The 22,937-nt window shown below is 40.0% G+C and overlaps 1 long non-coding RNA gene across 2 annotated transcripts in view; it reads right to left on the reverse strand.

Annotated features, from left to right (window-relative positions):
* LOC110404588 overlaps positions 1–22,937 on the reverse strand; it is a 51,784-nt gene that overhangs the window by 24,734 nt on the left and 4,113 nt on the right. The window contains exons 3-4 of one of the 2 annotated variants that reach the window (XR_002442334.1): positions 20,512–20,664; positions 17,322–17,497 (exon numbers count right to left, since the gene is read on the reverse strand). This is a non-coding gene — a long non-coding RNA (uncharacterized LOC110404588). The remainder of the gene's footprint in view (positions 1–17,321; positions 17,498–20,511; positions 20,665–22,937) is intronic. The other variant, XR_002442333.1, reaches the window with a different exon arrangement.

The raw sequence follows: 22,937 nt of genomic DNA on the forward strand, positions 1-22,937 counted from the left end.
ATTTATAGCGACAGCGCTTTATCTGCTGGATTTAGTATGAGTATACTGAAAAGTTGTACTAGCAGAACAATCTTAGGTGTGCCTGTGTTACAGCCTGCAGTGCAGCATACAGACAGAGCAGCTGGCTATAAACAGCCTACAAGAATCTAGAAGGAGTCGAGCAATGGCAAGAGAGCTCACAGCTGGTTAGTTTACTCTGTTTCTCAGAAGTACAAACCAATGAGTTCTGTGATGCACAAAGGTCTCTCATTAAAAGAGAATTAAAGGTAAAAATAAAAGTGCTGATATTTGTGTAGTAAATCAACTAGGAAGGGCTTCCATACTTACAAACACAATAAAAGGACTACTAATTGTTAAATCTGCTCAGCTGAGATGCAAATCAATTCTGCAATTCATGGCAATTGTATGCAATTTGAAACCTACTCATTTGATTTATGGTACAAGGGCTGCTCCAAAAGTAATGCTTTCTATCATATAATTTGGCCAATGAAATCAGAGTTGGATGTTGGTGATATAGCAGTAGAGTTTGAACCTTGACAATATTCTGTTACATTTTATTGCCATGCAACTGAAGGCAGCAGAGGGGCAGTCTGACAAAATGGCGTCTGACATGGGAGTGCGGATGAAGCAAACGTGTGCCATTAAATTCTTCCATGCGGAACAAATGGCACTCATTGACCTTCATCAATACTTGTTCAGTGTTTGTGGAGACCAAACAGTGAGGTGCTGGGTGGTGCGTTTCAGCAATGACACCATCCCAGCATCTATGAAACACTGGGTTACCTCCGCTGGTGCAGATCTTTACGAGCACAGCATGGAGGCTTGTGTTCATTGCTGGTGAAAATGCATAGCTAATGGTGGTAACTCTCTTGAAAAATAATGTTCTGTAGCTGAGAATCTGCTCTATCGAACGGTGTTAATTGGCTGTTTGCATCTCTTGTAGTTTCCATGGAAATAAATAGGAGGCATTACTTTCAGAGCAACCTATGTAATTTTGAGAGGAAGGAATAAGAGGGAAGGAGAAAAACTTAAAAAGTGTATTTGCTGATCACTATTGCAATAATATACTGAGATCAATTCAGAGTAAATTCCAGGGACTCACAGACACTGAAAAATATTTCTATATTCCCTATTAAATAATTACGATGTTTTACCAGTTAGAAAACTCCTGTGAAACACAGGCAAGAGTCTTTTTATGACCATGCTACATCCAAATTGGTTCATGCAAATAAGCCTGGTAAAAGCAGATTCATTCAGTATATGCAAATCCAGACTGCTAGTTCCAGGACTAGATTCATCTTGTATAAAATTAGGTCATTGTCTCCAACAGATGAGGGAATCTACAATGCCCAACACTTTGTAGAACAAATGACATCCTTTTCAAATTGGTTTCATTAGCCTCTTCATCCTATCTGTATCCAAGTAAAATGCTATCTATTTTTTTAAAGGGACTCCTCTCAACTGTGAAATTCACGGAACTTGGTTTATGGAACAGTATTTTCTCCTGAGTTCTGATTACAAAGTATAAACTTAATAATCCATAAGGCTATGAACAACCTTTGTAGTCAGTACAGAAAGCTTTCCCGTTAGCTAGCGTGAACATTTGGGTTTAGACACTTCCAGTTCATTAAACTAATTGGATAAGCAAGAGTTCATTCTTCTGGAATAACCAGTTGCTCCAGGAAGTGCTGCTGACAATTAAGTAAGTGACACTTTTTCTTCTGAAGCATAACCAGCAAGTGTCCCAGCAACGATCTCTGTTCTACTAGACATAGCTCCTCAGAACAAAGCATTAAATGGAAGCTAAGCCAACTACATCAAAGCATGGTGTTTGTTCTAGTTCTTCAGGCATTTTCCAAACGCAAATGCCCTGTGAACTTCTCTCTGACCAAAGACAGGAGTAAGCCTGCATATTTCAATGTCATTGGGCATGGATGGCAGGCACGCTGTCTCCCATCTCCCCACACAGAATAGCTGATGCTGTTTATCTGTGAGTGTTTGCCATTTCAAGAAAGGCAGCTGAGGATATTTAAGCTAGGGATAAGAAAAAGCTAAAGTGATTTAGCTGGATGAGCTTGAATTTCACAGGATTACTTCTTATTTTTTATTAGAAAGCTATAATGTGATTCTGCTCTCTTTCTTCCCCAGAAAGATCATCATGGTAACACAGAATTATCTGCATTCTGTAGAATTCCTGCAGCACAGACTCAGAGCAGTGTGGCGTATTTCACTGGTTTCAACATCCATCATACATATTTAACTGTTCTCAGCATCCGTCATATATAACTGTCTACTACATTCTTGAACAACTGGAAGATTTCAGGAAAGTGAATTTTATTTTCAGCTCTTTGCTATTTGGGAGCATACGGAGTTCGATCAATTCCTAAAATCTCCTACCACACACAAAAGAAGCCTAGATGAAAAAGAAATATGTGAGACAACAGTGATTAGAAATGTGACAGAAATAAAATAGCCGCCATTTCCTATTCCATCTACATAGAAGGAGGCTGGGTTTCGAAGCACAGTATTCCAATTATCATTAGTAGAGTTGAATTGCTGTGGCATTGCACCCTAATGAGAGATTACCAGTCAAGGATGTCTACCCTGTATTAAAAAACAACAGTGACTTGGTAACACAGATCCTAGAAGGCAGACAAATGGGCAGTCACAAAACATGATATACTCAAAGACCATGCAGCATACGGAAAACTGGCTGAGCCTGATAGAAAGTCAATGACCTTGACCAAAAACAGCCACTACCTTTCTGAGTAACACAAGGAAAAATTGTTTTATTGTATGCAGGTGACAGAAAAATAGTAAGAAGCTTTGTATTAAATAGAAGAATATATTTCTGAATATCATACTACCTTTTTACGTAGCATGTGTGAGATGGATTGGTTGGTTTGCTCTTACTCCCTGGGTAAAAGCCACAAGTTCAATTTCGCAGGATATTTGTGGAACACTTTAGTGGCAGAGGCTGTACACCAACAGAGACTGGTAACGCAATGTGGTTAATGGCATTCAGCCCTTTTGAATGCCTCTTTTGCACTGGTTTTCTGAATATTGTTCCACATTTTCACATTGTCACATGTAACTTCTGTTCTCACGACGACTGTGGTTACAGAACCAAACTGAAGAAGATAAAACACCTGGCCTTCTAGAAGCTCAGTGACTAAGTTTTTAGGGTAGTTATGCTGAGTGCAAACTTTGGAACATTTGAGGAACATGCTGAACAGTGAGTGCTAAATAGATGTCTGTCTAGAAAGAAAGAATCTTGAAAGAATCTAGACTAGATTCCTTCAACCACCACAATTCAATTCAAAGCCAACAACGCGGATTTCCTTTCTAGGTCTGGGCAATCAAACAAGACATTTGAAAGGCATGACTTTCCCAAAAGAAAGCTCAGACCTTTGTCATCTCCTTCAAGCCATGTGAAAAGCCGCTGTGCTAGCTCTTTCACAGCTTGATTGGTGCTGCAGTGACTTAATTTGGCTGGTTCTATAATTAAGAAGATACTTAGACTTGTCAGCAACAACACAGTCAGTCTGCTCTAAGTTTAAGCTGCATGACAAGGATGATACCAATCTTCAGGCTTCTGAGTATAACACATTAATATAATTGTTAATGCTCTGGTGTAATTTTTTTTCTCAAATTTGTTTTCTACCCTTCCATTTTTTTCTCTATCAAGACAAAACTGGATTAGAAATGGCTCTTATCATTTTAATAGTCCTTAAATTAGGCTGACACAGCCTTAAATAAAGAGATATTTTGTGGAAGAAAAAAAATAGAGAAACTGTTTGTAAAACATAACACTTGTGCCCAAAGGGACATATCATTTTCATATTTTAAATCTGAATGCATTTTAGTTATTTTGTGTTTTTGCAGCAATCAGTTCACATTATGAGAATAGGGTAGTATAATTATGGAAATTAAGTACAGATTTCAGTTGAATGAACTCATCAGATGGAATTACAGCCTTTCTAGATTGGTCGTCTGGCTTTATGTCAGATGATTTGCATAAAACATTTAGCTTAATGAGAAGTAAACAACAAGACTGTGGAATGTATTAACCCAAGGGGGTGTGAGCTGACATGTAAGAAGTATTAAGGTAGTAGCATTTTTATATTATTATTTCAAAGGCAAAAAGGAAGCCTTGAGAGCAGATTAGGGACATAAAGGTAATTCTGGTTTGCATCATTATTCTTCATGACTGTTATTTTTTACCACCTACAGTCATACTGTAAAATAATTTTTCAGGTTTATTTACATTCAGTTGCCTATAAGCAAAATCTGACATAATCTAGTTACCCTGTCAGATAGTGTTCACAGCTGCAAACATGTCTGTGTGTTCCGTAGTTGAATCTTCTTCTGGTCAGCAGTCTGGAACTTGCTCAAATTATGTTCTGGGATATCTAGGTTTTTATCCATAATCTCTGCAAAGTCTAATTTTCATTGCTAAGTACAATGCCATACTTTTGCATCTTTAAATTCAGAAACGCAACCATTCTAAGAGCATATTGATAGCAAATCTACTCAATACACTGAATATTAAAGGGCTCCTTCTTTCTGTTCCCATGGCAGCATCTACTTAAGGGATGGGGTTCTCCAGGAGGCCTAAGCAAGCAGGCGAGAGATGCTTGGAAGCCACTACTCTTCCTGTTCAGATTTTCAGGCTCTGCCCCTGGGCTGCCTTTCAGCCTGATGCAGCTTAGCATCTCCACAATGCTATTCTTTCTGGATGTGTTTTGTCTGATTTTAGATCACGTTTTGAAACCTTCCCCTCTTACGCTAGAAGTTGTACTTTCACTAAGAAAGTGCTAAACGAGCACCTTGTTCTCTGTCTACAGCACTGTGGGCTGAGAAGCCAAAAGAAAAAGATTCCAGAAGGGAGCAGAATTCCTTCCCTGATATTTAAGTGATTTGTGACTTAATTGTTCAACACTGTACCTCCAACAAGAGTAAAAATGTGCACAAATGATCGCAGGAGACCAAGTTAGAACATCTTGAGATATAACCACTCATTAGCTGAAAATAACCCTCAGCAGATGGGCAGCATTGCTTCTGAATTGGATTGCTTGTGATCATCTGGCCATACATGTAGAGCTTCTTCAAACTCCAGTCCCTCTGACTGCAAATCAGGCTCTTGGTTACTTGAAAGAAATGTCCCCAATTAAGAATGTGCCATTCACCAGCCTCACACAGGGAAGAATAAAAGTCTGCAAGGACAATTTATGTCCTGTTGCTCAGCCTTGCATTTAACCTACACATGTGATCAATTCAGGGAACAGCCCAGATTAGTCAGTAAAATGAGGCAGTTAGAAATTCTGTGGCAAGTATTTTGATTAATGTACTTCTGACTCAGAGGCATGAAATAAACTGCAGTGTTTAGACAGGATCCTGAAAGTACAAATTTTACTGATTTTCTTTTTCTCCAAAGAAAATCACCACGTGAGACTGTCTGAATACAAGAATATGAATAATCTTTCATCTAGGGCTTCTGTTACCCTTGTCTAGAAAGGACTAGTAGTGGGAGAGATTGCCTTTCCCCAGTTCATGACTGTTGGTGACAACATACAGGGAAGCAAGTTACCAATTCATTGAGATGAAGAACAGCATGCCACACATTGTGTTTAGATTTCAAAATAAAAATTTGTATGGCAGTAAGGAATGGAAAAAAACCACTCTGCTTTTGCTGCCACATGTGTTCTTTCTACTGCTGAGTTCTCCTTAATGAAAAATTGGCCCTGGTTCAAAGAAGCAGAGTAAGAGATGAGAAAGAAATAGTGGTGCAGAAAACTACTGACCCTTGAGTCTAGTTGAATACAGAAGCAGCATAAGTAGGGGGGTCCTTAAGGAGTATGTATGACTCCATGAGATTACGACTTGCTGCACTTACAGAAACAAAGTGAAATAGAAAACGCTGGTGCGCTGGATGAATGTGCAGATCGGACTAGAAAAGATGAGTTTTAGCAAATTAAAGGCTGCGAGTTGAGTAGCCACACAGCCAGCATGAGGAGAACAGGATTCCTGCTCATTTCAGAAACATGTCATGTAAAAAGCCTTTGGGATCTGACCTGTAGCAACTCAAATCAGTGGGAATTTTGCTTGCTATATAGCTGACTTGGTCCTCCATTTTGAAGTCAGACCACGTGCCATTACCACAAACACCCTGGAGACTCTCTCATCCAACTAGTGATCTAGTGAACACCACCAGAAAGAAATCAGTATCAAACCTACAGTGGCCTCTTCAGAGAAGAGAGAAAAACTCCCTTGCTGTTCACTTTTCAAAAGGTGCCCAGAGTCACTCCCTGGTGACTCTGATTGTCAGAGTCATCCCACTTGCCCGATACTCCAGAACAGTCCTGCTTATAATGAGAAACTGCCAGCTTCTGTCCTACGGGGAATTATCTTTCAGGGACAAAATTCCCCTATACAGTCTCAATATAGAAACCACTTTTGGGTTCTTGGGGTGAAGAATGCTACAAGGAGACTGTAGGACTTGTATAATTTAAAGATGTGAGGAAAACAGGTGTCCTTTCTGTTACTAGAGATAATGATGTGCCTTTCATACAGCTGGAGTAAATCAGAGGCAAAGCCAGGTCTCTTTGTATTTGTAATTCAGCTGAGTAATAGTTTATTTCTCTTTCCCTTGGTTTATGCTCTGCTATAAATCTGTACAGGGCCCGCAGCTCAATCATCAACTAAATAAAGTGATACTTCTGCTCAATAAACACATTCTACCTACTGATCACAAAATGCTTTCCAAAGTTAAATGAGCATGGAAAATGTGACGGAAAAAAAAATAGATCCAATTATTTAAGAATATAAAATGAAGTTAAATCAGAATATAGATGCCTAAGCATAAAATATAGCCATGCTCCCTCTCCCTGTCGCTTAGGACCATACATCCCAAAGGTAACAGTTTTTACTCTGTTTCCTAGAGTATCTAAAAATTGTATCTCATAGCATATGGTGCAGAATCATCTTTTTTAAAAAAACAACCAAACAAAAAAAACCCATGGATTTCTTGCTTCTAGCTCAGGCTGAACTACTTCCAGTCATGACTACAAACAACATTCAGCAAAACTGTGAACTCAGTGGAACCTGGCAAGAAGACAGCCTCTGCCTTGCAGAGAGGGTGATGATACTGCTCATCACTTGAGAGGCCATAGCTTATCCCTCTGAGATACATTATATCCTAGCTCCCCCTGAGTCTCTAACACTATAACTCATGTTACCATGAAAGATTTCAAGCCCCTGCCCAAGGAACAGCTCCCATTTATAACTTAGCATGATGAGCAATCAGGCATCTGTCAATGATTCCTTTGATTGTATTGACGTGTGGTCTCCCCTAGCGGTTTTTAGGAGAGTCAATCCACTGTGTTTTCCCAGAACACCTATATCCTGGGGATTGGGAAAGGATCTGAAAGAGGAGTTCTCAGAGGAGGAAAGACTGTCAGGAAAGGAACACCCACCAACTGTTCTTTTAAAGCTGGCCCCTGTGCAGAGAGAAATTAAAGATTCATTAAGACAGAAACGGAACACTAGAACACAAAGTCTAGTGATTATAGAATTCAGTTGAAATAGTTTGGGGAGGTAATTTAAAGATTACGAACAATGCTCAAACTGTTTACTGCATGTGGCCCCAAATCACTTGTCCAATAAATCAGTGCCAGAGCTCCTGATGCCTCCACTAGTGCCTTGTCCATCTGTGCTCCATAAATCCCTCTTTTATTACCTACCACTCTTCCCAATCCTTCAGTAAAGTTGTAAGAAGGGAGGAAAATGCCCTGCCCTTTTTGGAACCGAGAAAGCAATAAGGAAGATATAAACTTTCAGAACTATGAAAAGGAAAACCAAACCAAGACCTGAATCCCTCCAGATCATTCCCTCTTAGCCTGCCCTGGGTCACTGGGCTGTTTTATATCTTCAACTTCTCCTTACAGTAAGAGATCCAAGACTCCTCAGACTTCATGAGGTATGTGCTCATGCTGCAGACAGTGCTAAGATGACCTATTCTTAAAGCAGGAAAACAGAACAGCATTACAGGGTATGTGGTTGCTTCATATTTGGAAAATTAACTGATAAATAAGTTGATACTTTGAAAGGCATTTTAAACCATGTCCTCTGTTTCAAGTATATACTGGCAATTAAAGTAACAATTTGAGCTTATTCAAAAAATGTGCTGTGCATTCCACAACTTCTGCCATGTTTTCGATTATGTCTCTTGTGACATGAACTGCTACACCACTCACAAATAAAGGAACGTTTCTTGTAAACACAGTTCCTTGTTTGATGCCATCCAAGAGTGCAGAAAGGAAACTGTGGTTGGAAATGAAAGCACAACTTGTGTTTCTATGAAAATAATATTTAGGTTTGGGTAGCGACTGCCTCTCCCACAGATCAAGAAAACGTGGCATTTCTGCAGGGCGTTGCTGCAGCCAAGAGAAAGAAGAAAGAAACCCACTTTGCATCACCTTCCTCAACAGTTTCTTTCTGTAGGTGCTCTGATGATGGAGCAGCTCCCATTTGCCCCCTGACAGCAACTTCTGTGCTGCACTTTACACATCACAGTATGGGGCCAGACAAACTAGGCCCAGTTTGGCTCAAAAGTTGACATTTGGGGCTCTTTCCTATAATTGAATCCATACTGAATTATACACTCCTTACATAAATTCCACCTGCCGACACGCTTCTATTTCTCTGTTTATTAATTTATTTGGGGAGGGTGGTGCCAAGTGTTAAAAGCACACGCTGGGAAGCAGGCATACTTTTCAATTAACTCCTCTTTGAGGTTTCTTAACAGTGCCATGAGGTTTGTAAAGATGTTGGAAAAGACCTGTTGATTGCATCTGTTTGTAATTACTAGCTGTGGAAGGTGAATATGCAGCATGTATTTACTGAATTCTGCTCTGCATTTCAATAGGGTACTGCTGCTGCTTAATTGAGTACTCCAGCAGGCGTCTGTCAAAGAGGTTTTTTTGGTCTCATTCCACTTTTTCAGGAAAAAAATAAATACATTTTATTTATTTATTCGTTGTTTAACAGTACGCTGACATTTCCTCAGCTAACATATTTTTAGAAAATATTACTTCAGTAACAATGCTGCTCAGTAAACTTTAAAGGGGCCAGAGGAAGAACCAGTAAGAGCAGAGTTAGAGTGACTAGAATGCACGTATTAAAAATAATTCCAGTTCCTCATGAAGTGCCTGTGGAGGTCACTATGAATTTCTGTGAATCGAAAGGGATTTTTTTTTTTTTTAAATGTGTTTTCCTTTGTTTTCTGCAAAATAAGGTCTTTTATTTCTGACAATTTTAAGTGATGACGCTTCACTGAAGTCTCTTAAAGTGCACCAGCATTTGCCAAAAGCAAATGTGTACCATATTTCTACAGAAGGACTAAACCGAAGCAAATGTATCTATATGAAGCTTCCTCACCCATGTCACAAAACGAGTTTTATAGTGAACGTACTCATCTGTGTCCATCCATGCACACAAAAGCTGCTCACAGGTCTTAAAGTAGAGAAATTCTTATGGCAGACTCTTGGTTCTATTCCATAACAAATATCCCACATGTAGTTAAAGAGGTATTTACCATCTCTGCAGTCATTCACACTGGTTTAAAATGAGTTTCCACAAAGGGCACCTTAGGACACTGTTTAGAGCTATTGACAAATCTCCTGATTAAATGCATTACCACATCCCACACGTGACTGCACAAGTATTATATCTTTGACAAGAAAGGAGACATGAAGCCTAATTGAGTTCAATTTAGAAGGGCTGTAGAACAAACCAGATACCGTGGAAATTCTGTATTTTACAGTAGTATTGTAGCAATTTTCCAACAGTAGCTGAAACTCATTTCCACACTTCTGGCTCAACAAAAGAAAACACAGCCAGGGCTCCCAAGTATAATTAAATTGGTATTCATCATTCAGCAATAAAGCATTGTAAAGAAAATCTCTTGGAGGGGCTCTCTGCCCTTTTGTTTCAACTTGCAGAAGGCCAGGACAGTTGAAAGATAAGCAAACATCCCTGCAGGACTAGGAAATAAGAACGCACTTCTGCTGAGGATTAGAGAAACAATAGCATAGCAGTGAAAATATTGGAAGTATTTACAAATATTTCAGAGGGATGCTCTGAATTTTGGGGGATGTATAAACTCCTTTGCATCTAAGGATCTAACCCAAAGCCCACTGAAATACACACAAAGACTTGCAGTTTCACGCAGATGAAGTCTGAGAATGTCCCATATGAACTATTACCACCTACATCACCCGAACTATAGGACCGCGAGCCCATAACAATTGTTATGTTTCTGTATCATATATGGGAAAGTTGAATTTACAGAGGTCTTTGTGAGCCAGGAGCACAACACTCTAGCTTCCGACATCCTTACGCCTTTAAATCACTGAAATAAAATCCAACAGAATTGTTGCAGGAAGCAAATCCCAAGCAGTATTAGAGTATGCACACACAGACACAGCTGAAAGGGGAGTTGATTTGTTTTCAAAATCACTCTCATCTCAAGTAGGGCGAAAAATCCCAGTGCATTTCTGTGAGCAGAAATCTGCCATTCCGGGCAGGAGTTCTTACATAACAGCTCTGCGTTGCTGCAGTTTCTTGACCCCTAACACTGAAATTTTGGAATGCCACTGACAGTGCCACTAAATGCCATGCGTGTAGCATTGTTATCTGCACTGCATTATCTTGCATTAGCAAAGCAGAAGTTTTAATCATTTATGTAAATGTATGATGTAGCACTTGATGGCATATTAGTAAAGTATTGATTGCTGTTTAGGACTTGTGTTTATGCACTTTGTGCTAATGAAACTTGCAGCAAAGACCAAATTGGACAGTGCTGTCAATATACATACATATAAACAAGGATTATTTTGCAATGGTTCTATCTCCACAATTATTTTACGTAGTTTTATGGGAATAAAAGCAGTAAGCTAGTTAAATTATCCTCTAATGACCAATGAAAGCAATCCTGATTTTAAATCAGGATTTAAATGCTTGCTTCACAACACAAGCGTCAGCCAAACAGCCTTTCCCAACTCTTTTGTATTGTGGAAGTATTTTGGCTCAATATGAATGCACAACAAGTGGCTCTTGAGACACTGGCAAAGGCATCTGTTATGCAGCATGTTGCGTCCAAAAGCCACCTGTGTGTTCGTAGATAGTGTGAGGCATTCACATGTCAGAATGGATCCTTTGTGGGTTCCTTCTGAAGTTATATCTAAATAAATTTCTCCTGCCAAGTACATTTGATGGGATTTCCAACCCAACGATAACATGATTTTTCTCAGTCCCTATTAACTCAGCTGCCTTGATGTGTGTTTTTCATATGCCTATCTGCTTTGATTTGCATCACTGTTATTTTTTGCCTCTGGCTTCATCCAATCTTTCTTATTATGCTGACTCCCTTGCTGTTGCACAGTCTTTACTTTCCAGTTCTCTCAGGCTCACCTCCGAACTGGATCAGAATTCAGGTGGGGGGTCAGCATTCTCTGCTGATGCTCCTTTCACAGTCTGCATTGGCTTTCCAGCACTGCTCGGAAGCCAAAACTACGACAAAAATAGCCAATTCTTTCACATGGCAGCTGAAATTATGGTCACCTTTCACCAGATTTATTAACAGTATTAGAAGAGTTACGAGAATCAGATCTCCAAAAATCTGGCCATCAGAGCAGAATTCTGTAGCTACCCTTAGGTCTTTAACAAAATAATAACAACGCTGATGAAATCAAGACTTGGGGCAGGGAGCAGGAATTACAAAGTAGTGCTGAGAGCAAAGCAGCTTGTTTGCTCGATGAAAAATGTTTCAGGTTTTCAAAATGTTTAGATCCTTGGACACAACAAAAGCAAAGTAAGGCAGGTTGTTTTGATATGCAAATATGTTTATAAATTAAGCACATAAGAATCAAGCCTTGTATTCTGTCAGTGCAGCAACCTACTGTCCTCACAATGAGAGGAGTCCTGGCCGATTAAGCAGGCAAAGCAGTGCCCTGACAGATGCCTCATTTCCTTCTGTGATGGGGTTTATACGCTAATGAAATTCTACCTGAGGTCTGAGTCATCGTTCCCATTAAAACTAGTAAATATGTTCCCAGGAAACGTTTCTGGTTCAAGAGCAGTACTTTTTTTCTTCCCCACTACAAAATTCCTAACAGGTTGTCCTTCTGAAGAAAACATGGGTAACAATGCTATCAGAGACAAGAATGTGAGCTAGAATAGAGAAACTCTGCTCTACCTTAGTGTATAAGCTCTGCATCCTTTCTAACAAGGACTTCAGGGCTTGCATTCAATAAAAATACCACTGTGATTTAATGAACTCTGAGACATATTCCGGGTGCAGATGTTGGACTACAAACATGAAAGGCTGAAATCCTGTTTCCCTGCTAACAAGGTGCAGCCTCGTGTCAAAGCTCATCCGTACTGCCAGCCAGCGTGCCCCAGTTCAGTGTAAAGGGCAATTTCCAGCCAGAGCCATTTGGGTTCTGTGCTGACACTATTAAAAATGATGCCAACAGCAATAACGCTTTTCATACAGTGGACACCTGTATGCTTGGAATGGGATAGAGAACATCAGCTCATTTCATTTTGGCTTCCAAATGGCTGCAGGTGGCAAAGCTATTTGCTTTTTAACAGCAAAGAATGGGCTCCAAGCAAAAAGGAAAAGGCTCTGTTACCTCACAGCTCTCTTCTGTCCTTTCATATACGTTCATTTAGAATTTAGTAAGACCCAGATGTAAAGTGAAATATATTCCTCAGGAAAAAAAATATCCAGTGACTCGATACAATTTCGTACAAATTCCCAAGCCACAGAAATCAAGAACACTGCATTGTGTGGCATGACTACCATTTGTCACAGCACAGTTACCAAAGGCATGACACCAAATTGAGTAGAGTCACTTCTATAAAAGCAGGAATGCTCCATAGTGAAACCAAATGCTAAAAGCAAGGACAGAATCTGAGTTCTGGTTTAGATTCAGATGGAAGTCCACAAAGATCACTTAAAAACCATAGTGGAATGGATTTGTTCGGTTATCAGGTTGTGCTGTATTTCTTTAAAATAAAATACAGGTGAATCCTCTGAAAGATGGGTGGGAGGGAATGAACATAGCTGGATTCAGACAGGCAGCTAAGCATGCTTTGGGGGTTTCAATGATGGTAGGCAGATCTGCAGCACAGCTGGGAGCCTGTGGTTCATGCTAAGAATGCAAAGAGCAGATAATCAGGCCCCAGAGAGAGAGAGAAGGAAAACATTTCTGGAGCCACGGGGAACTGGGTTTGCTGCAACTCAGAAACTCATTGATTGAACCAAAACCAAGCTTGGAGGCAAGAGCCCACCTTGTTGGACACTGTGGACAAAGAAGCCATCCAATTTTCCCTGCATTCTTTAAAAGGAGACAAACTACTTTTAACTACATATGAGTTTGAAAAAAACCAGTAATTTGTGAAGCACTTTCAGGTCATCAGAAAACAAATACTATTTCCAAAGGAGGAAGAAATTGAGTGGTAGGAATAAAAAAATACACAACATCACTGTACAGTTATTCTCTATGAATGGTTTGGTACAATATTCCAGATAGGGTTTGAGAAAATCAGGATGCTTTCCTCAGTCCAGGTCATTTCCCTGTGCTCCACCTCACCCAACACCTTCTCAGCCACAACCAAATAAGCTTTTCAGTTTATGATTCACAGAGCAGATTGAGACAAGCAGACTGAATGTACCAGAAATTCATTTTTGTCAATAAAGGAAGCAACTATGAACTGCAAGAATTCCACTAGGACAAACAAAGCTCTATCTACCAGCACTGACCTAAGCTTGCCAATGAACCTGATGGTCAAAGAATATTTACTCCCTGCTGTATTTGCAGACAGCTGCACATGGAAGAAAAGATTCTGGAAGAAGTGTCTGCAGTAAGACCTTGGAAAGCAAAAGAAAGGAAAAAGGAGACAAACTCAGTATGTTCCATCTTAGCTCTGGTGGGCAAAGCTGTAGCTATAAAAGAAGAACTCAAGAACATAAATGGGCATTGGCAGATGCAGAAATGAAGAATATGATGAAGGAATCACCTTGATATTGTCACTCAGATAAGATACAGATGTCTGCTTCTAACAGAGCACTGAAGCAGGACACAAAGCCATCTACCAGCCCTCAACTGACAACTTTACACTGTGCCCTCACAGAGCCCAGGGCAAAACTTCACCTCTGCAGTGGCATTCTGAAGTGCAGATGCTTCTCTGCAGAGAAGCAATGCAGCAGCACTGTCCTGCAACCAGATTCTCCAATTCAGAGCTCTTCCTCCTTGATTTACATGGGCCAAACAACATGGTCTTTTTTTTTTTTTTTCTTTTTCTTCTGTAAAGCTGGATGTCTTTAAAATATCCTTATTTTTAAAGGGGAGGCATGTTTAGCTTCATCTCTGTCATTTAATGAAGCCAAGTTTTCCTAGAAATATACCCCTCATCGACAGAAAAATAAATCACTGCTACAGAAGCTGATATGAAATATGAAGAAAACACATTGTTTTTATTCCTATTATTATTTAATCTTACTAAATTATGTTTTAAAAATGACTGTTCTCCTGCCTTATCCAATGCACAACTGTACTGTTTATCTTGTTATATCTAAATCAGCAGCATCCTCAAGCAGGTGTTACACTTGGGAGACAACATACTGTAAGCAATTAGAGAATTGTATGTAAATACATAATTTTGTCTGAGGAAAAGAAAGCTCTTTGGTGTGATTAAGCATCATTTAAAAATGTCATGTTAAGAAAGGTAAACACCTACCAAACTGCCTGATGCAGGATTTGAAAACACGCTTCCCTGAAGGATCAGCCCAAGGAACATACTGTGTGTCTCTGCATGGCCACTGGATGTTCAGGTCTAAGTACGCTGTAGAATTTTGCAATCTTCATTCCCAAGACACTCTGCTTTTTGAGGAACTCATGAACTAGACCATGGTTGCTTGCCCACTTGCGTTCCTGAGTAAGCGTGTACATCTGTGGCACACACACACCTCTTGGGATAGCCCCGCTGGCTCAGGATGAAGAAGGCTGTGATAGGAGGTGTGAGGAAACAGGGAGAGCAAAAGCAAACGGGGACAGCTTTGGCTGAAAGTTCACTGATATTAAAACTGAGCTCAAGTACGGAAATATTTTTCCGGGTAGATTTTACCTAGAGCTTTGCCCTTTCAAATGATTTAAAAGCTCTCAACTTCATAATATCTCAAGGGGACAGAGAACCATAGCCCTCCAGGAAGCTGCATGCACACAGCGTCCACCCATGGATTTCAATGCCCACACATCTTAGTTCATAGATTTAGTGTAAGAATCAGCAGGAAACTTGTGAACTTTGGAAAACTCTTGCACTCAGCAGCACACCTATGAGAGCACATGAAATGATCCTTATTTTATTACCGGACAAATGACTGCAAAAGGCAAAAAAGGATCATTCTCTCTTCCTAACTGTGGGTATCCACTGTTTCCAGAGGAAGGAAAACATCTACAGTGATCAATCTCTCCTGTCAAATAAACACATTTTAACAGGAAGCACAAGGACATAGAAATGATTATTTCTATTTCTGCCACTAGGTATAGTAGCTTCACAAGCTACATGGAAACTTGCCACTGAAATTAGAACCCTGAGGATCCAAATGGGTGAAATCTCTTAGCAAGAATCCTACACCAAATGAGTAGTAATGGCAGAATTTTACTGTTTTTTTTTTCTTCCATCCCAATGTTTATTGGCACTACCTATTACACCATCCATTAGGGCTGATGCTTCCTTCTCTCTCAACACAGAAGTCAGTTATCCTCATGATTGCCACAGCTAGCATTAGTGATTACAGCACAACCACAGCAAACCGTGACCATAACGATAGCAGCAGACTTGCATTAAAAGACTCACCCCAACCAATACAACCTACTCAATTGAGGAGAAAATTCTCCAGGTCAGCTTTATTTATCTTCGGGGCGTGTGAAATACCAATGTTTCCCTCTTTACCTGACTTAGATATGCTTGCCTCTCTGAAAGGGCTGGGAGATGCTGAAGTACAAGAAATGAAGCTCCCCAGTGGAAAAGCATGAGATACGGTGTTAGATGAATTTTAGATGACATTTCAAGATACTTTGTGGGTTTTTCCCCCCCCCCTTTTTTTTTTTTTAATTTTTTTTTAAGTCTATCAGGCAGAGTGAATTAGTTGGGATTGTTGTGTACTACTGCAGCTGAAGTGTCTTTGGTATCTGACCTCATTCATTTGACCTTAGCTTGGGTGTCTTCACTATACCACACTTTGCAATTCAAATATGCCCTGACTTGATTACATAGAAGCTGTTCTGCGAAGATATTCACTGACCTCACTAACAACAGGAACTGCTCTTCTTTGCTAAGGGTAGGAATAAAGCCATGAGTTTGGACACTTCACAAGGAAATACAAGTAATTTTTCATTAATTTAGGAGCAGAGCAGTATACCTCTAAGAGTCTCAGACATTCACACCTTCCTTCTACAAGCACTGCATCAAGCTGATTTTGGCTACTAAGCTCCAGCTGTGCTTCAAAGAGCATTTAGCTATGTCATGTAATCTGGCATGGCCCTGCAAAGTATGCCATATGCAGGTTTATCAAAAAGCATGGGAGACACAAGCCTGAAGAGCTGCAAACTCTGAACCTCAGCTGAAAGAGCTACTCTCTCCTTTTACTTCAGAGCCGTGATTTTGTCTAGCCTTCAGAGATTACCGTGTAGCACATGATTAATAGCATATGGCAAATTAATATTTAAGAATTCAGCACCGAGAGGTAATTACTCAGCTAGCACAGGCTCACATTATTGATGCTAGGCTCCTTAAGAGATTTTTTTGGAGTGCCTATAAACTAAATTAAGACATTTAAAACATTATAGTATTACACATCATTACTTTTCCTGATCTGCATATTTTAGCAATTGTTTATGTTACGTAGCATGAAGAACTGTTTCTTGCAAGTTATTTCTAAGAAAAGCTTGGACTCAATTATGTACCTGCAGTTTCTGATAAGAAAGAAAGTACCCTCAGTGTTGCAGCAAAGGATTGCAGGCAAATGTATAGAAGTACCTCCTTCGTGGCTTATGAAAACATACACTGAAGCATAACCCTCCAAAGTTCTAGTTTTCCCGTAACCACAGTGCCCACTTCACCTCACTCTGACTCTTTAAAAAATGTCAATCTGTGGGATTTTATACACCAAACTACAGGAGACACCCCAAAATCAGCGCACCGCTAGCCCCAGTTTTAGTCAGACCACGCAGGGAGGTGGTAGAGTCACCAACCTTGGAGGTGTTCAAGGAACGTTCAGATGTTGTGTTGAGGGACACAGAGTGAGGCTCTATTGGTGCAGGTGGATGGTTGGACTGGATGATCTTGTAGGTCTTTTCCAACCTTGGTGATTCTGTGATTCTATGATTTGTCAAACTGCAACATCTGAGGGGGACTGGAGTTCATCTTGCTAGGACACAAATGCAAGGAGCTGTTACCTGCCAGGAAACTGCAGCTGATGCAAAAAGCTGTACTCCTCACCTCAGTAGCACAGCCAATTATAAGACAACAGACTTGTTTTCTACTCCATTTTTAGAGTCTATATCTAAAAGGATAAAGTCTTGTTAAGCTTGTAGCTACAGCACATTTAATGGCCTGCATCCAACATAAAGAATGAGAGCTATGGCTAAATATCATTGCTTCCCTGGCAGAAAGAAAGATTTTGTAACAATGAAACACATCTTTGTAGAAAAGCAAACTTTCCTAAGAGCTATACCTAGATGTTGTCTCCCTCCCAAAGATCTGAGGAGCATCACCAATTCCAAGTCCCTCTAATCCAAGGAGTTTTGTCCTGGCTTTCTTCATCCAAAACTTCTAGAACAGTTCTAAAACACTTCCTTATGAGGTAAACTGAAAAATAAAAAAAAAGAAAAAAAGAAAAAAGAAAAAAAGAAAAAAAACACCCCAGGAGAGAACGTTGTGGAGAAGTTCCATGGAAAGGGCCTTGAGAAGTCATCTAATCCAAGCTTCTGCTCCAAGCAGGGTAGGGTCTGGAGCTGTATAAAGATGCAAAAGGCCTTGCCCAGTCAAATTTTGAAAATGTCCAAGACAGAAATTCCAGACTCTTTTGGCCCCTGTTCCAGTGCTTAGCCATGTACTTCACAGATGTGAAGAGTTTTTTCCTCATATTCACTTGGAATTTCTTTGTGTTAAAACTTACAATTGTTGCATCTAGCCTTTTTGCTGTGCCCTTCTGGGAGGAATCTGGCTCTGATTTGTTTATAATTGTCCTTTATGTATTGTAAGGCTGTAACAAGAGCTGCCTCAGTCTTGTCTTCTCAAGGCTAAACAAACACAGTTTTGCCTCTGTCTGCTTACTTGTTTTATGCTCCAGCTCCTTTCTGAATTATATGTTACTCAGAATGGTTTTGGTCCCCCAGTTAATGAAGTTTTGGGGGGAACATACTTTACTTGCACGCATGGCTACTTGCCTGTAATGCAAGAGATGTACCAGGAGTTTAAAAACAGGATGTTACAATGGCTCTGAATATACCAAGAGCCAAAGAGAAGAAATAGGAAAATTGTATCAAATACATCAGAGAGTTCTATGGAGAACTGGCAATATACAGCACATCAGTATAAATTTTTGCAGGAGGCCACTGACAATTAGAACCATATTTGGAATTCTCTGCACAGATCACTGTATGCTGAATCAAAACTACACAGACTCTGGTCATAGTTGAATGAGAGAATTAGGATCCTGAGGGCCCTATGTGAAGTGGTCTTGGGTTACAGCCAGGTAGAGTAGGAATCACACATTTGGATCGATGCCACAGGACAAGACAATGGCACAAAAATAATTACAGCAACAATATTTCGCAGTATTAAGCAACAAAGGCATGATTTTGAATGTATAATGTCTATTCACTTGTATCCGATCCAAATGGGATCTCATTCTTCACAGGAAGGGCTTGGAGAAGGGCCTGACAAATTGTCATCCTTGTGCTGTACCTACATATGTTCCACAACATACAGGGGTATAATCTTAAATTAATGTGTTTTATAACTCGAGCAAAACCCATCTCGTTCTGCGGTGTAGAACTGAACGGCTGCACTTGGCAGGCATTTCTGAGCATTTAAGACCTCTCTTTACAGGCAAAATAACAAGACTCATCAACCCCATATTGTGCTCTTTGCTAAAAAACAAAACAACAAAAAAACTGAAAATAGAAGTGACATCTGTGAAGTAACCTTCCACTAAACAAAGAGCCTTAATTGACCTTGTTAAATTTTATCTGAATAAATATGTCACCAATAATTCAGTTGAACTCTCTTCATCTGCTACCAGTCCTCACTCAGCCTATCAGCTTGACAAGAACTGGTTTATTCTGTGCCCTGGGCTTTAACTATGAAAGTTGCCGTGTTGTCATGATAGCTTCAGAATTACATGTTATGACCAGGGGAAAAATGAATAATATTAAAAGAGACACCTACGCTTGACGCTGGTGCCCAAACCAAAAGGCAAAGATGTGCGCATCCGTTTTGTGCTAAAAGTCTGGATGAGACAAAATGCAGCGTGCTGGGGAGAGGTGGAGGAGCTGCAGGACAGTCTGGTGTATAATAGAGCCATCTACTGGAAGGCTGCTGCTGAGAGTTTCTCTACCTCATTCACCTGCCCTCAGCCTCCCCTAAATTAACCCAGCATTTACACCTGCCTCTTATTTGCTGTTCTTTCTTGTGCAGCAAGGTACAGGTGAGCACTAAATCTTGGTTGCTGATTGCCACATATCTTGTTGGGAGGAACAGGAAGCAATCCCTATGTTTAGGCTGGGCTTACACAGGAATAAAGTTGCATGTAAACTAGTAGTTTGCTCAGGTGTAGGTCCACGCTCCAGTTTTGTTGGAGAAAAGGAAGTCAAAGCAGGAGACACTTGTTGTGTTGCAAGACTCTTGCTTTGTTTCTACAGGGGAACAGGAAAGTTTATTTTGCTTTTACAATGCGCTAAGACTCTTTTACTATGGTCTGATTCAACAGTGCTGAGAAACGTTCTTCCTGTTTTGTTGTAAGAAATATTGAGTAATCTCAGCTCCTACTGAGTTTTTTCTCTTTATTCTTCCTTTTTTTTTTTCCCTGCTTTTTTTTTCCCCCCCTGAGTTTTCATATAGAAAAGCAGGAGAAACTGTCTACCTAGACAAAACTCTTGTCTGGGTAGACAAGATACCTTTTTTCCCCCAGCAACTATTACATTTCTTGAGGTAATTTCAAATTAAGTCTTAAGAGTTGTGATCAGCCACCATTTTAAAGACAGACAGACCTGCATTTGCATCTATCTTAGTCAAGGTGCTTAGGAAGTGAAATATCACTCCTAAAACGAAGCCGATTATCTTTCATGCCCTGCTGCCAGATGGCTCATACAGACAGTAACTGAACAAATACTCTCTAATCTGCTTTGATAGTATTTTTAAATTCATATTTGAGCTTACCATTGACATTGATGCTTCTGTGCAAGAAACCTTCATCCTATGGAGACAAATAGCTGGAAAGGCCAAGTGATGCTGCAGTGAATGGGTATGAACAGGCCACTCTTAATGTTGCAGATGGCTTCTCTTCTTCAGATAACTGAGGAAATAACAAACCTGTAATTTAAACACAAAGTCAGTTCCATACAGATCATGAAATTTTAATTAACTATAATTTCAGTAAATATCATGTGTGATATATACATAGAATAATGCTATTATATTTAATACAGAATGCTAATATTTAAAAAGAATTTTACGCTACTGACTAGGCCAAACTCCTTTTTTCTGCTTTAGAGTTGGCAGATAAGCAGCCTCCGTCTTACAAAACCTGTATATGTGATCTTCTGCCTCAAGAGCTTACTCTTAGGCTGCACAGCCCAGCTGTCAGACACGGACATATGTCTTCACTTCTGAGCATCCATAAGAATACAGTAGTCAAAGGGGTTGAAACCAAGGACAACTAGAAATTGCAGGATTGAAAAAAGGTTTTCTGCTCTGACGGGAGCTTGTGATTTCAGAAGTGGTAGGTGTGTTCTCATGGCATTTGGAAAGGGGATTTTGCATTGCTGTGTAGAGCTGACTATTAAATTTAAATAAATATCAAGTGTAGGTTACTGCCTTCCTGCCCCTCCAATGAAGCAACGTGTCTCTACTGTATTTTTTTCCTTCCTAAGCTTGCTCAGCCCCAGAGATATAAGAAGAGAATGCCTGCTCTAGAGCTTTACAACAAAAGGGTCTTGACCACCTTACTTTACTTTGTATTTCATATATATATATATATATATATATAAAATGATGTAGTTAGAGGAAAATTGTCAACCTGTCTTTCTAAAAGAAAAAAAATGTTCTTCTCACCAAATCATTTCATCTTCCAAAAAACATCCTTACTTTCACTTCATGGGAGATTTCTCTCAGAACCATTTAACAACCATTAAAAAAAAGTTTATCTTTTTTTTCCTCCTCTCTTAGATCCTGGAATCATGATGAGCTTGTAATTAACCACAGTTTGTAGGGGATTTGTGAAACTATTATGCTGCACTATAAGGACACACACTTTATCAAGGCTTGAGCACGGTCTAATTAATAGAGATAGCATGCAGCCCATTAATTAACTCAACATGGTAATCAAACATCCAGAAATGCTGCTTAACTAACCCCAGTGTACCCAGGGGCAATGCATTCACTGAGAATGTGATATGTCATACTGCTGTATGGAACACAGTGCTACCTTTGGGGTGCGGTGATCAGGGGTTAATGTGACAGAAACTGTACAACAGCAAAGAATGTATTTTCCATGTCACCACCTTCATTAAATCACAGCTACTGATCTTAGCCCCCTGTCCTACATTTCCCATGTCTTTCATACTGATGTAGACAGATTATACAAAATGCTGGCAAGTTTTGCCAAAAACAAATCCCATTATTTATTTGGCTTATTTACAGCTCTTGTGATCTGTTCCACAGGACTGTAGAGAGAACCTAAATCAGATCAGATCTACCTTAAGGGAGGGCTGCTCCAAAAGTAATGCCTCCTATGTTATTATGTTGGCCCATGACATGGGAAGCAGTTGCTAGTGGTATGGCAGTGGAGGCTGCACCTTCCGGCCAATATTCCATTCCTTTTCGTTGCTGTGGGACAGATGGCAGCACAGAGGCAGTCCGCCTGACAAAATGGCGCCTGACAAAATGGCGCCTGACAAAATGGCGCCTGACAAAATGGCGCCTGACAAAATGGCGCCTGACANCGCCTGACAAAATGGCGCCTGACAAAATGGCGCCTGACAAAATGGCGCCTGACAAAATGGCGCCTGACAAAATGGCGCCTGACATGGAAGTGCAGATGAAATAAAAGGGCTAACTTTATTTCCCCTGTGTAGAAAAAGAAATGGCATCCACTGACATTCATCAATGTTTGCTGAACGTTTATGGAAACCAAGCAGTGGGTGCGAGCACACTTGAGGTAGTAGGCGCTGCATTTCTGCAGTGGCGCCAATGGGTCACCTCCACTGGTGCAGATTTTTACAAGCACAGCATGCAGGCTCCTGTTCAGTGCTGGTGAAAATTCACAGCTAACAGTAGTGACTATGTTGAAAAACAGGGCTTCGCAGCTAAGAATTTGCTTTATCAGTGTTAATTTGCTCTTTGTATCTGTTGTCATTTCTCTAGGAAAAGAAAAAAAAAAAAGGCTTTACATCTGGAGCAGCCTACATACATGGAAAATTAAATGGCATAAGTTTCCTCTTGCTGAGTCCAGAAGACAGGGGCCACATAGTAATTAACAGTGGCCATGAGCATCTTTGCGGAAATTACAGAAGAATTCCATTGCATGTTAATGTTTTAACCAACCAACTGTGGTAAAGCCCCTTGAGTCTACTCTGCTCTCATGG

This window comes from Numida meleagris, chromosome 10 (assembly GCF_002078875.1).
Source record: "Numida meleagris isolate 19003 breed g44 Domestic line chromosome 10, NumMel1.0, whole genome shotgun sequence".
Taxonomy (NCBI): Eukaryota; Metazoa; Chordata; class Aves; order Galliformes; family Numididae; genus Numida; species Numida meleagris.